General features: G+C 34.9%; 1 protein-coding gene across 4 annotated transcripts in view; it reads right to left on the reverse strand.

Annotated features, from left to right (window-relative positions):
• The window catches only part of LOC150092256 (myb-related protein B-like), a 248,286-nt gene that overhangs the window by 213,844 nt on the left and 20,073 nt on the right, over nt 1-14,369 (reverse strand). Inside the window, exon 1 of one of the 4 annotated variants that reach the window (XM_090414887.1) lies at nt 8,851-8,923. The exons of the other annotated variants lie outside the window; for them this stretch is intronic. The gene's annotated coding sequence lies outside the window, so the exon portion shown is untranslated. Of the gene's footprint in view, nt 1-8,850; nt 8,924-14,369 lie in introns of those variants that run through there. 4 annotated transcript variants of the gene reach the window in all.

Raw genomic sequence — 14,369 nt, forward strand, 5'->3', positions numbered from 1 at the left:
CCAAAGGATACAAGGTATGGTCACCAAGGAAAGGGAAGAAAACTTGCACATTACAGTCTGAGTTACCAAGAAGAGAGGTGGCATCTACATTATACATGGAAAGAGAAATGATTAAGATAAGATCAAGGTGTTGCGAGAGCAGCCAGGGATATCTAGTATTCTGGTAGATAGATAGACAATTTGTATTAGATCAACAGTTACTATAAACAGAAAAGGAAAACCAGTTGAAGTTGGATATTAAAGTCACCTAGGAAGATAACTTTGTTGCAGATTTGGGTTTTTTTTTATTGCAGAAATTCAAGCTTCAGAGATAGGGCCAAAGGGGAACAAAATGATGTTCAAAATATGTAAAATGGTAAAACTGGTGGATAAATGTTACAGAATGGAACAAGGAAAGTCATAAAGCGAATATTTTAAATGTGGCATTCTCACAATTAAAGGAAACTTTCTTTGTAAAATGAAGAAAGTTATGATACTGTAATGTTAATCCCTAGTTAAGCCAATCCTGGATTGCTGATAACTATCCTTATAAATAATAACACATATATTTCTTAAAACTCATTTACTGTTGCACTTCATCACCGCAACCACCTCAGGTAATACATTCCATGCACCTGCCACTCTCCATACAAAAAAACTAATACCGATACTATTCATTATCCTAATCACCACTCTGTTGCTAAACCTCCAGAGATGGATCCTTGTCGTCCTTGTCCCCTCCCCCTTTGTTTTATCCTTTGAAAAATCTCTTCCTTTTAAAAAAAAGCTCCACATTACAAGCCTTCAATCTATCCTCAAAGCCAATGTTCCTCAGTCCTAATATAATTGTTGTGGCCATACTTCCTCTTCAAATTCTGGCAACTAGATCTGAGTACAGTAGCCCAGATATAGTCTAATCATGTCTTCAGTATTACAGAAATCCTCTGAGTTGTCATGACATAAATCAGTAAGGCTGTGTTCTGCTAATTTATCTAATAAGAGACAGAGATTATATGTAACTGGAGTTTATAACTTACTACAGGTAATATGCAGGACAGCAGACATGTTTTGCTAGATTACAGTATGTAATCGAAATAATGGTGGGGCACTGCACTCTTTGAATGAAAAGACCCGAGTTCCATTCTCGTCATGATGAGATGCATCTTCATATAAACTTTTTCAACTGAAAGTGAGTTAGCAGATCACATATGGAGGCAGCAAGATTTTTTTTTCTCTCCCAGAAATGCAGAGTTTTCATCCTGCATGCAGGCAAATCAGTTATAGTACACAGGGAATTTACAAACAAAATATACCATTACAAGTTGCCTACAGGGTGGAAGGTGCTACACATCATGATTTTTGGTGAAAAAAGGTAAGTTCTTTTTGAAAGAATTCAACAATAATTAACTCAATTCTTTTTGCATTATTATATTTATGGGTGTTTGTTTAATTGTAATGGTAATATTCTTAATTTTACGGTTTTCAAAATTTATATTTTTCTTTTACTGTACGGTATATTGTGCATCATGGCACTGATACATAATACAATGGTGGGTAATTTCAACGTGTGTGATTCGGTTCACTACAGCATGTGCAAAATGCATGCAATTCGTAGAATGACAACTAAACTGGAGAGCGTATTTGTCGAAAGTGTTTAAGAGTGAACAGAGTAAGAAGAATGAGAGTAGTATGTTGAAAAACAAAATGCATGAAAATGTGATTGGTGAGATTGATGTTACAAGCGAAATGAGTGACTGTAAGAATGAAACAGTGGAAAATGAAGAGAATGAGAAGATGGTAAAGGAAAGCTAGCACTTATGTAGAGTTCTCCACAAAATAAAATGTGCTATTGAGTGGCTGGAAAAACACCTCACAGATGGTATGACACAAAAGCAAAAGAAGGGAAGAGAAATATAAAAAAATACAAGGGAAGAGAAAGCAGAATATGAAAGAGCAAAAGATTGAGAATAAGGATCAAATTTTGTATAGTGATTCATTGATAAGAGCAGCATGTGGTGAAACTGTTTTTCTGGTGCCAACATTAAGGATGTTAGTGATACTATAAGGATGCAAAGAGCGAAGGTGAAAGAGATATTTATTTTGGTTGGTACAATGATTAAGCAGGTGACAAGTGTGGTATGCAAGAAGAAAGATATGAAAGAGTTGATACTATATGCAAAAAAAAAAGAGAGAGAAAGTAAGAAGGTTCATAATTTTAGTAGGCCAAGCAACATAAGGTGCAGGGAAGGTTGTGGGATAAAGGGAGTAATGCAGTTTATGTATACTAATGCCAGAAGAATTCAAAATTATTGCGAGGAATTTTTGGTATTTGTTATCTCAACTTGGCCAAAGTTCTAAACATTAGTGAGACTTAGTTGACCGTGGTTGATATAGTCAGAGGAATAGAATGCAAAGGATATAATATTTTCACAGAGGACAGAAGCGATAGGATGGGAAGCAGAGGTTTTGCTTATAACAGCAAGGAGTTATAGCCAAAAAAGAGTAGCAATACATCAGGAGGACAAAGGATACCGGAGTTCGGTTCATTTGAGGCTATCTGATGCAACAGATAGAAGCCAACCAGATGAAGTATATAATTGGTTGCTGCTATAATCCATGAGGTACAAAGCAAAATGTAGATGACATGAATTGACAAATTAGCATGATGAGTAGGTTGAGTAATTATTATGGGGGATTTCAACTATGGGGGACATAGACAGGGATGGAAAGAAATGGAATTTATACAGCTGCTGAGAGATAATTACCTGAAGCAGAAATCTGTTGCAATGGGGAATCTGTTGCAATACAGCAACAAAGGTGAAGAGTCTCACTCACCTAGTCACAGGAGATGAAACGTGGGTTCATCACTTTACTCCAGAGAGCAGACAAAGTCTACATGACCTGAAAACATCCACAATCTCCTGTGTGAAAAAAATTAAAAACTGTTCCCACTGTCTGAAAAGTCATGGCCAGAGTGGTCTGGGATTGCCAAGACACTCCTTTGGTGAACTTCTTGCTGAAGGGAGGAAAAATCATTGCAGAGCTTTACTGTGCAAGTTGGACAAACTGAAAGTCAACATTCAACACAAACAACCATGACTCCTGACAAGCGGCATGATTTTGGTGCACGACAAAGCTACTCCCACAATGCCCTCCGACACTGATTACAGCTTCCCAAGGATTATAGTGCAACTCCTCATGAATAGTTGCACTGTAATCATTGGAAAATCTGCCACATCCTCCCCACCCTACAGCCTAGACTTAGTGCCTTCAGACTTCCTTTTGTTCGTCTGCTTCATCTGGAAGGCATTTCACTACAGATGAGGAAGTTCGTTAGATGGTGCAATGTTGGTTACCGGGTGTGGGCACAGACTTCTTCAGTAGCGGTGTTGATAAATTGATCTATCGTTCGGAGAATGATAGATCAGTTTTGAAGTTTTGAAGTTCTGGGCTTCAAAAACTAGCTGATAAGGGCAGAAAGAGGAAGTGGTGGAGGTGGGGGGGGGGTATCTTCGAAAGAGCTTACTAAAACATTATGGTTGGCATATTTATGGAATATAAGCCAACATTAATTATTATTAAGAATATTAATTATTATAAATGAAAGCATCTAAATGTTTCAAGCACATATAATCCTAAATTAAACCATATCCAAAAGCAACAATATATTCACCACAAAGACATTCAGAGAATTTTAACTGTTGAATATTTTTGCTATTTACTGCATCACTTGCTTATCATAAAAGGAAACTGAAGAAATTTAATTTCTTCAGTTTCCAATTATTTATTAATAACTTGGGTTTATAAATATATTTACATGAAATGGAAATAAATAGAGTACCGAGAATTTTTTTGCACTAATTTTGATGAATATCCTGTGCAGCATAGTTAAAAACTGACACTTCTTGCCAAATTTTAGTAAAGATCCCAAATGCCGAATTTCACTGCAACCATGGTTTTATGTACACTGTTGAAAATTAGCCTCAAATCAGAAATCATTAATAATCAATTAACTGGTGTTATGATTCAGCTCAAACAGCTTCAATATTTCAGCACAAATGGAAATAACAGTATGCTAAAATAATTAAGAAACTCTCTTTGGTTTCATAGTAATTTTGGTTATTTTTTTTATAATCATTCATTAACAGTAGAGATCAAAACTTTAATTTTTGGTGAGAAATACTTTAACATTTTGAAATACGTTATAATATTTTCATTCAATAACAATTATTTCAAAATTTTAACTAGTATTAAAATTCAATATTCAGTAGTTTCAACCAAGCTTGTGCCCTATAATAACACAAACCTTAACTGAAAAAGAAATAAAAAAATAATACTGTAAATTTTTATTTAAATAACAAAACAAAAAAAAAAACAATTTTATATATATATATATATATATATATGTTAAAGATGCCAAGCAATTTTAAACCTGGTTTTACTCCATTTCCCATGTAAGCAAGTTTGCACCTGCATGTATTGCAAGTTTAGGTGACCCGTAAAGTAGTACAAGTCTAGGCAACTCGTGGTAAAAGTGAAAATAAGCTCTGATCACTATTCTTAATATTTACCCTTAATGCAAAGCCCGTCTCCTTGAGGAGATGTATGATGCTATGCATTAAAGGCAAGGGGCCACTACCCAGACCGGTTTCGACCTTTATTGAGGTCTCATCAGTGGGAGCCAGGCTTAGGAATACCAAGGTTAAGTAATACAGAGCTTATAAGTATTTTACCAAAACAAGTTACCATAAGGTGCTTTTGACCTTATTAAATAAAAATCTCAAGATGAGAGATAGATGTAGAAAGTTTTTTACCTTGGGTATAATATAACATATATTATACCCAAGGTAAAAAACTTTCTACATACATACATACATATACATATATACATACATATACATATAATATATACATATACATATACATATATGTATATGTATATGTTCTTCTTCTACATATGTATGTATGTAGAAGAAGAACATATCAGAAGACACTCAACAGCATTGGAATTAATATAAACAGACTTATCTTCTTGAAAAGATGTAAGTTATCCTCAATTATTCTGAAGTTCCTACAATTTAAAGAAATCATTACTACAGAAAGAGCGCACCGAATTTACACTAAAGCTAAACTAGATCTTTTAACGAGGATTTGCCACACAAAATGTAATTTATCTTTGCTTTTCACAGAAAAAACACTCACCAATTAACAGTCTGCTTAGAAAACCAATAAAAAAACCAATTAGCAGTCTGTTTAGACCTTGATTCTTGGAATTATATTAAAGAATTAAGTACACAGCACACATTATAATCTCAAAACTTAAACAAACACAAGCTAATCAGAAAGTTCAACTTACTCAAGTCAAGACAAGAAAGGTCTACTCTAAATAAATGTCATAACAGACTTAAAAAATTTGGTGATTAACAAATCGTCATACATCCTAAGTCCCGATGAAGAGAAAATTCTCGAAAAAGGTCTAAATTTTGTATTGGCACCAAAATGCATTCCTAAAGAACTACTTTTAACTAAGATGGAGAAAGCAGCTTCGCTACTTCCTACCGCAGATGCGAGTTTACTTCGCATAGAAGCAATTCTTGTAATCAACAATGTAAAACCTCCTTCTGATAATATATCCCCTGGTGAGAGACTTGCAATTAAGAATCTAAAAATTAACAAGGACATTGTCATCTTAAAAGCTGATAAGGGGAATGCAACTGTAGTTCTAGATAAAATAGACTACCGAGAAAAAATCTTAACATTGTTAGAGTCAGATAGTTATTCGGAAATTGAGAGGGATCCAACAAGAGAAATACACAATAGAACCAATAATCTCCTACAAAAGACCACAGAAATTCCACGAAATACACGGCTTTCCATCCGTTCTTTACACCCACTCATTCCAAGGTTATATGGTCTCCCTAAGGTACACAAAGAAAACTATCCACTGAGACCTATAGTAGACAGCATTGACTCACCCACATACAGGTTATCCAAATATCTGGCATCATCATTAAAAGCTTATGTGGGAAAATCTTCTTCTTATATTAAAAACTCAACAGATTTTGTCTCTAAAATCAAGGACTTAAAACTCAAATCTTCTGACATCATGGTGAGCTTTGACGTGGTAGCACTATTTACGAACGTTCCGACACAGGAAGTTCTCCATATTTTAAAGAACAAGATTTCAAATAAAATGTTCTCTCTGCTATCTCACTGTGCAAACTCTGGCTATTTTGAATTCGAGGGTAAACTTTATAAACAGGTCAAAGGATTAGCTATGGGAAGCCCCCTCTCTCCTATATTAGCCAACATTTTTTTCAAGGATTTTGAACAAAAGGCAATCTCCTCTTTTAGTTTAAAACCAAGAATTTGGCTTAGATATGTGGACGATATATATATTCCTCATATGGGAGCATAGTATTGAGAATCTTCACAGGTTTCTTAACCACTTAAACAACCTCCATCAGGATATCAAATTGACCATGGAGATTGAAGAAAATAGTTCCCTCTGTTTCCTAGATGTTAAACTCACCAAGACGCCTGAATCAATAAAAGTCTCTATATTTAGAAAGCCAACACACACGGACAGATATTTGCATGCGTCCTCACATCACCATCCAGTGCAAAAGTTGGGTATTGTTAGATCCTGAATGGACGAATTTCAAGAAACTATTCCTTCAGCATCTAACATAAGAATTTGGCTAACTCAGATAACACCTGGTTAACAGCACACAGTTCTGAATTTATGTTATATAGGAAGTTGTGTAATAACATGTAAATTGCACTAGAAAAATCTTGTAGTTGAAAACTAAACTGAGGAATTTTCGGATTAATGAATTTGTAATAAGGAAATAGTAGTATAATCTTGTCCCATTAAGCTGTCTTAAACTTAATAAGTCACCAAAGAAGTTAAGAGTACGAGTGCAAAGGTCGAGTTACATACGCACGTATCGGGACACATGCGGGATTCCCTAGAATACAGCACCTAACGGCAGCTAGGACTTTGAGGATCATCTTGAGGGCATGAAAACTAAGGGTCATGTGGAAAAGAAGGGACGAAATATAAGGCAATGCGCGCGATAATGCGAGGCTTTTTTCTGGTTGTTCCTGACTTCACCTCGAGAATTCCTGACTAGTGGATGGAGTAGGGACGAGTGAGAGGGCCCCATAATGCCGGATAGCGGACAGGCATTCTGAGTAAACTGAACAAGATTCCATGACGAGCAGCATGCAAATCATCGGCCCATGCAGAAATTGTGCCAGTCGCTGGATGTCCCACTCAAGTAGGAGCAGAGACAACACTGTATCGAGGCGGTGAGAAGTTCGAGTCCGGAAGAATGTAAAACGAACGGTGTAATCGTAAGCCTATTGCAGAAGCAACGGATCGAAGGAGGACCCGAACAACACGTGGCCGTTAACAGACCTTCAGAAAAAAGATTGGGTAATGTAAAGACCTTTACTATGTGTTTGAATGCGACAGAATTTAATGTTAGATTATATTAAGTGGACAATGTGTAGCTCAGTGGATGTGGCGTTTGCACACCACGGCGCTTGGCTGCACGAAGGAAGACTTGGTTTCGAGTCTAGTCGGCAACTAGAGGAAATTTTTCTAAGCCTTTTTTCGACCGGTTCCCGAGTTAGTCGATCTCTGGCACGGGAAAGCGGGTTTTTTCTTCCGGAAACTCAGGTTTTTCGTCCTGTAAACTCAAGAAAATCGACCGTAGAACCTACATTATTTCAGACATTAAATATATTGTGTTAGGGTTAGGGACCACGAGATGGCGGCACATTTGAGCCGTCTCTCTTCACTGCGTACCGCTTAATTAGTGATAGCCTTGGGCCATCTATCTCTGATTGGTACCAGTGGAGATTGAACTGCCCACTCAGTCTCCAAAAGTTAGATAGGGCTAAATGGCCTCGCCTACTCCCGTATATGGGAATAAAAAGGCGTTAGCTGATTTTTATATATATATAATCCTGCAAATTCTCTCTTGCATGATTCTAAGGGTGCCACTGGATATATATATATATATATATATATATATATATATATATATATATATATATATATATATATATATATATATGTGTGTGTGTGTGTGTGTGTGTGTGTGTGTGTGTATCCAGTGGCACCCTTAGACCCATGCAAGAGAGACACACCTGCTCGGGATTCATGCTGTAATTATTAAATAAGAGGTTAAAAAAAACGAAATATTCAGAATTAATCTTATGGAGAAATAAATTTTATGATGTAAATATATAATAATTTATGAATTGCACGTCTTTATTTTATTATATCCAAAGATCGCCATTTCGTCAACACTGGGGATATGTCATCCTACATAGCAATGCGCAATAGTAATTAAATTTAGTTCTTTGATATTTTGTCAACTTTCAGTGATATAAAAACCATAGATTTACACACAATTTTTTTTTAAAGAAACGAGGAGACAAATATGAGAGTATATTTGTAAAAGTAGGATGACAGATCTTATTTTATTTAACGGTTTGTTAGATTGATTTATAACTTTTACATATTTAGGCGTATGGTATGTTAACCACCATTTGAACGCTTGCAAATATTAGGGAAGGGCCTGTATATATCTATATGCGAGCACGCACGCACGCACACACGCACGCACACACACACACACACACACAGGTGCCATGTAAAAATAATAATATCTCGTTTCCTTTTTGGTTATTTAAGGTGAAAATTCCTTTTGCTGTGATTTCTGGGAGGGAGGGGGGGATGTTCACTTCTCCCTTCCTTTTGTGGATCTGCTGCTGTTCATTATAAATAATTTTCGTAACTAGTTTGCATATGATTACATTTCTCATCAGTTCTGTAGGTGCACAGAATTAACTTACATGACTATTTTGGTGATTCGTGTTCCACCTTTTTCCTCCAAGTGACAATGTTGCTATATAACAATTATGTGAATCCCGGAACCGTCCAAGCTGATCTTCGGTTGATGTCGTAAGAGCGGTTCAAACTTTCAAAAAGCAACTACACAACAGACAATGACGTGCGTTTCGAACACCTGCACTCTCCCGTCAAAGGCAATTATGAACATCTTGCAAACACTAACAGCACAAACAATTAAAGTTCTCTTCACCAATGCACTTATTGAATGACCGTAGCTTCAAGGTCAAAGTTCAGTAGTGTAAGAATGCACAGTCATCAACTGCCTGCGAAATCTTGAATATTTTTTTCCTATATATTGCTTTGGATTTGGCATAATAGTGATGTTCGCGTCAAGCAATCTCATGTTTTATTTCATTAAAAATTTAACATGATTCTGAGTGTCTCGATCACGAAAGTCAAAGAACATTTTTAAAGAAATGTTCTTTGACTTTCGTGATCGGGAACATATTTTAAACTTCTTCTAAAAATAGTAACAAAATACATTTAATGAACAATTTTCTTAATATATTATTGAACCTACGTCATTATTATTATTATTATTATTATTCCTGATACCCCCATTACACATAAAGAGAAATATTTATATAAACTGCTAACATACTACACGCATGAAATATTGCTGAACCGAGTATCTTAGCTTGACATTAAATGAGAATGACAAAAATACTGTGCAATGGATGATGAGACAAAAATACTGTGCAATGGATGATGAGTCCTCGAATCCTATGGAAGTATCATATAATAAGAATAAATTATATTCCTTTATTATTATATGTACTCCATCCAATGAATCAGGGCCCACTTCATTCACTCCTGTTTGAAAAGCGAAAAAAGTGTTCAAACCGATTACTTCAATTATATTTTAGCCTTAAAACCTTATGTGAAATCATTCCATCGTAAACGAAATGAAAACCTATTTATTTTGTTTCCTGCACCGACAGGTTTAGTAAATAAATAAATAATGCTTAAAATAAGAAAATAAACTTTTAAAAATTCTCCAAAGGAAATAGACAAGGCTCCTTTGGCCCTTAAGGAGCTTCATGTTTTGGTATAAAGGTAGGCAACTAATAACAGTTGAGCAATGGCTACCGATGGTTATTAAGTCATCGAGGAAAGAATACAGCAACTTTCGTAATCCTAAATCCCGAGTCGTCTTATTGTTTGAAATAGTGCGAGTTCTACGGTCAGATTTTTCGGAGTTATAACTAAAAAAAAAAAAAAAAGTTTATGAAAGGAAAAATTTACTCAACAAAAATTTTTAAATTGACTAATAAAATTGGCCTCTTTTTTAGCTGGAGTCTCTAACCAAAAATCATGAATTTTTTTTAACTTAATTACTTTTAATAAGAGTGTTGAGCCCCTCTGCAGAGTAAATGGAAGAATGACTGGTCATGGGCTCTTCGATTTTTTGACGAAAATCTTTATATGGTTTTTTTCTAACTGAAGGTGAAAATTTTGCCGTGCAATAACCTCCGATCTCATACGGATTTTTTCTGGAAAAAGCAGGATTTTTTCCCATATATTCGGGGTTTTCTTCCCGTAACACAGGCAAAGTGGCCAGATAACACACGCAGTTAACAGACAAAAATATTACGTAGTCGACTGTTGATGGTGGATCATGTAATATTGTGTGCCCTCCGACAATTACGATTTTCAAGTGTTTATTACTATATGGACATCTCAATGGGGTTCGAGGAATCATCTAGTAATAACAAACACTTAAATGAGAAATACTATTATTAGTTATTGTCTATCATTACTTGTGACTACTTATAACATATTCATTATTGGTTGAGACAGTTGTAGGTGTCCTCCAACGATGAGTCTTGGACTCCTTGGAGGTGTCAGGAATAATAATAATTAGGAACTCCACAAATCCGGTATACTAGACAGGATATTTATAACTAAATATACTGTCTAATACCATATTATGTTAACGCTGGTGATAATTATTATGCATGTGAAGAAGTGCTTTTAATGAGAACGAGACTAATCATTTTTATAAAAATGTATATCCTTTTCCCTGTGTATAATAATATACAGGTTTTAAAAATCTTTTTAAAATATTAAGTTAAAATGCATGCAGTAAGGCAGGTGCACTAATTTAGGGGAAATGTTTCACAAATAGGGAGCTTTCAGTTCAAAAATTTCTTTTAAAAAAAAGTCCGAGGACCATTTCTCCTTGTCTTAGATAAATAGGATTATTTAATATATGCATTTTTGCAAAAATAATAAAAATGACAAATTATGTTACTGTATTAACTGCGTGATTATAGCAGCTTATTAATGTTTCACCTAAATTTTTAACCTCCCAATTTAATGTCGTCAAATTTCGTAATTCCAATGTGATCAATATTAAGCAGACCTGTCTGTGTGTGGTTCTGTTTACAGTTTCAGTCTTCACAATTTCATAGCGTGACAGGCAAATCCTGCTGCTACTTGAATTTACTGAAACACATTAGCAAATTTCAAAAAAACCCTTATTTCCCAGAAAACATCTCTTGCTTTACTAACACCACACGTCACAGCTTGATAAAATAACCCAAAATGCGTCTACTTAAGTTCAGACCCATCAACACATCTGCTGCCTCACCATCTGGCCGTTAAGTCCGGATGCATAATCGTACGCCCGCCCACATGGCAGACGGCTACCTCAACACAGACTTGCCTACCGCCAGGGATTTGCGTGCGTGCATGCTATGAGGTGTATGTACATAGGGAGGGTAAAAGAGATGGGGGAAGGAGAGGAGAGGGGAGGGAGAATCGCAGCAGCTGGTTGAAGTGGGGAGTTGCTCACGAGCAGCTGCCAAGGGGTCGATAGCATCATGGGGAGGAAGCCAGAAAATCCGTCATATATACACACAAGTGAAATGACAGCATTTTGGTTTCTGTTTTCGAAAAGAAAAACTGGAATTATTCGCATCAGAATTTATCCCATTTTCTTTAAACAGATACGTAAAGAATAATATTATGAATCATTATTATTACTGCATTTTATGAAAATACAAAAAAAAAAAATTTAAATATCGATGTGTGTATATACTGCAACAAAATTTAACTTTGACTAATAAGTACTACACACACACTATATATAACCGGAGTAGTAGTAGCGGCTATTTGAAAAACAGCTTATTCAAGTACCTTTACGAACATACTAATTATATAAGAAGCCAAGTTCTGTCTATTTTGTCGTTATTTCTCAAAACACATAAAGCGCTGTTTGGAGTATTAAAAAAAATCATTGCCATAAAACTTTTCTAATTATCAATTAAATCCTGTTGAGAAAAGTATTTTGTACTAAAACGTTTGCTATAAAATCTTGCAACATGCCAAAATTTGATACCATGACCAGGGCCGTCAAAATCGAATAAGATACTAAGACAATGCCAAGGAGAAGCACGTTCTCGACCATAAAAAAAAAACAGTTTTTTTTTTAATTTTGTATATTTTCTTGAATTCAGGGAAAATAATGCCTTCAGGTGGTATATACCCTACATTAGCAGTGTTGAAAAGACAATTAAACACATTAAAAAAACAAAAAAACTTCAGTGTTGGCAGATTGAAAACAACTTAACTGCTTTTAGATGATACCATTCAACAAAAAATACAACAGCAGTGGAAATGAAAGCTATGAAGAATATATAACCATTATTTTAGAAGTTCAAAATGGTTGATAATGTCGCTAAACTCGGTATGCTAGCCATTTATATTCACTAAAGATGCTTTCTTTTTCTTCTGAGTGCTAAAGACCATAAAAAAAAATCGGCTCCATGCTATCTGATTCGTCCACGTATTTTAGGAAAGAGTTCCTATATGGTAAAAACACCAACGATCTCATAAATACAATGAATATTTATCGCACACTGTATCCTTTGTCCCTCTGAAGAGCCAAACTGACCAACTCCATGAAATTAAAAAGTAGAAAAAAAACTGATAATGTTCTAAGCATTCTTTAAGATTTAAATTGAGATATGCGAACAAATAAACAGTGTAATAGTAAAATATTTAAGATGCAGGTTAGTCGTTTGGTTTTTGTATCCAAGCACGTGATTAGTTAAGCACCAATCACCGGTTACTAAAATTGAAAAAATTACAGAAAGCGGAGTTGATCAGTCGGACTTATATGAGAGGCTTATTTGTATGGCATTTATGATAGCAAGATCAAGTTTACCGTAATGCCGCCAACAATCCGTTTTCGAATATGACTAACAAAAAAAAGGCTATCCTAAGAAACCGATTTAATGTTTTATATACAGAAAATTCTCTGTTTTGTTTTCCGAACCCCGCTCATGCAAGGTTGAAAACAATGCGCACAAAAGTTTTGCTTTTACAATTTCTAATTTACAGTCAATTTCTGAGCGTACTATAAAAAATGAAATTTTATGATAATTATACTTGTCGCTTCTTTTATTTAGTAATTTCTCCACTCCAATATTACTCTAATCCATTCTAACTTAATACATTGTAATTAATTACCACACACGGCTTGTGCCATGTGGGTGAAGTGACGTCTACAAGTCGCAGAGGTATCTTTGTTTAGTGTTTACTGCCTAGATCAGGGGTCGGGAACCTTTTTGAACCAAAGAGCCATTCCACCAAAATAATTAATTAAAATAAATGTTTGGGAGCCGCAACTTCAATTCGATTTTCCCTGGTGACTCAAAGTTAGTTCAAACTTAGGTAAATTTGTTTTTAATTCAGTACTTCCAGATATCAAATACCACTTTTATGTTTGCATATAAATTTTTGTTGGAGCAATGTTTTCTATTGTAATTCTTCAATCGCTTTTTTTTCTATTATCATCCTAAGGATATTTTGTACTGAAGTCTAAATGTTTTCCTCGAAAATGTCGTTCGATATTACTTGATTTGTTATTTTGAAGTCATAGATGGCAAATTAAAAAAACATTGCGGATTTCCATTTACTTCTATAAATGCAAATTTCTCTATCCACATTTTATTGAATCCTCTGTTTTCTGAGATTATTTTTCTTTTACTTGAACTCATATTTGCAGAGTTATTATCACAAATTTACCTGCAACTAAAAACACAAATTCAACATAGTAACATAATAAAAATTAATTTGTGCATAACATTACCGGACACTAAATTAAACACCAGTTTAGTACTAAAATAAATAAGTTAACAGAATATTTATTTTGACAGTTAAAATCCGTATGTATCTAAAAAAAAAACGGCGGTGTTTGAGGGACAGCTGATCAATTAGTTCAAATTTTCGCCGTGGCGCTAGTTACCTTAGGCAGGGTAACTAGCCGTATTTCAAATGTAACGTAGTTGTCAGTTGTTCGAGTCATAAAAATTCATGCGTAACACACGTCACATGCAGAGTATCTAACACCACGAACAGGCCGTATCAAAAAACAATATTTAGTTGTTTGTATTAATTATTTATCTTTTAATTCAATATAAAAGAGCCGCACTTTGTTCAGCCAAGAGCCGCC

The sequence above is a fragment of the Typopeltis vanoorti genome, chromosome 26 (assembly GCF_054136105.1).
Source record: "Typopeltis vanoorti isolate ZY-2024b chromosome 26, IOZ_Tvanoo_1.0, whole genome shotgun sequence".
NCBI lineage: Eukaryota > Metazoa > Arthropoda > Arachnida > Uropygi > Thelyphonidae > Typopeltis > Typopeltis vanoorti.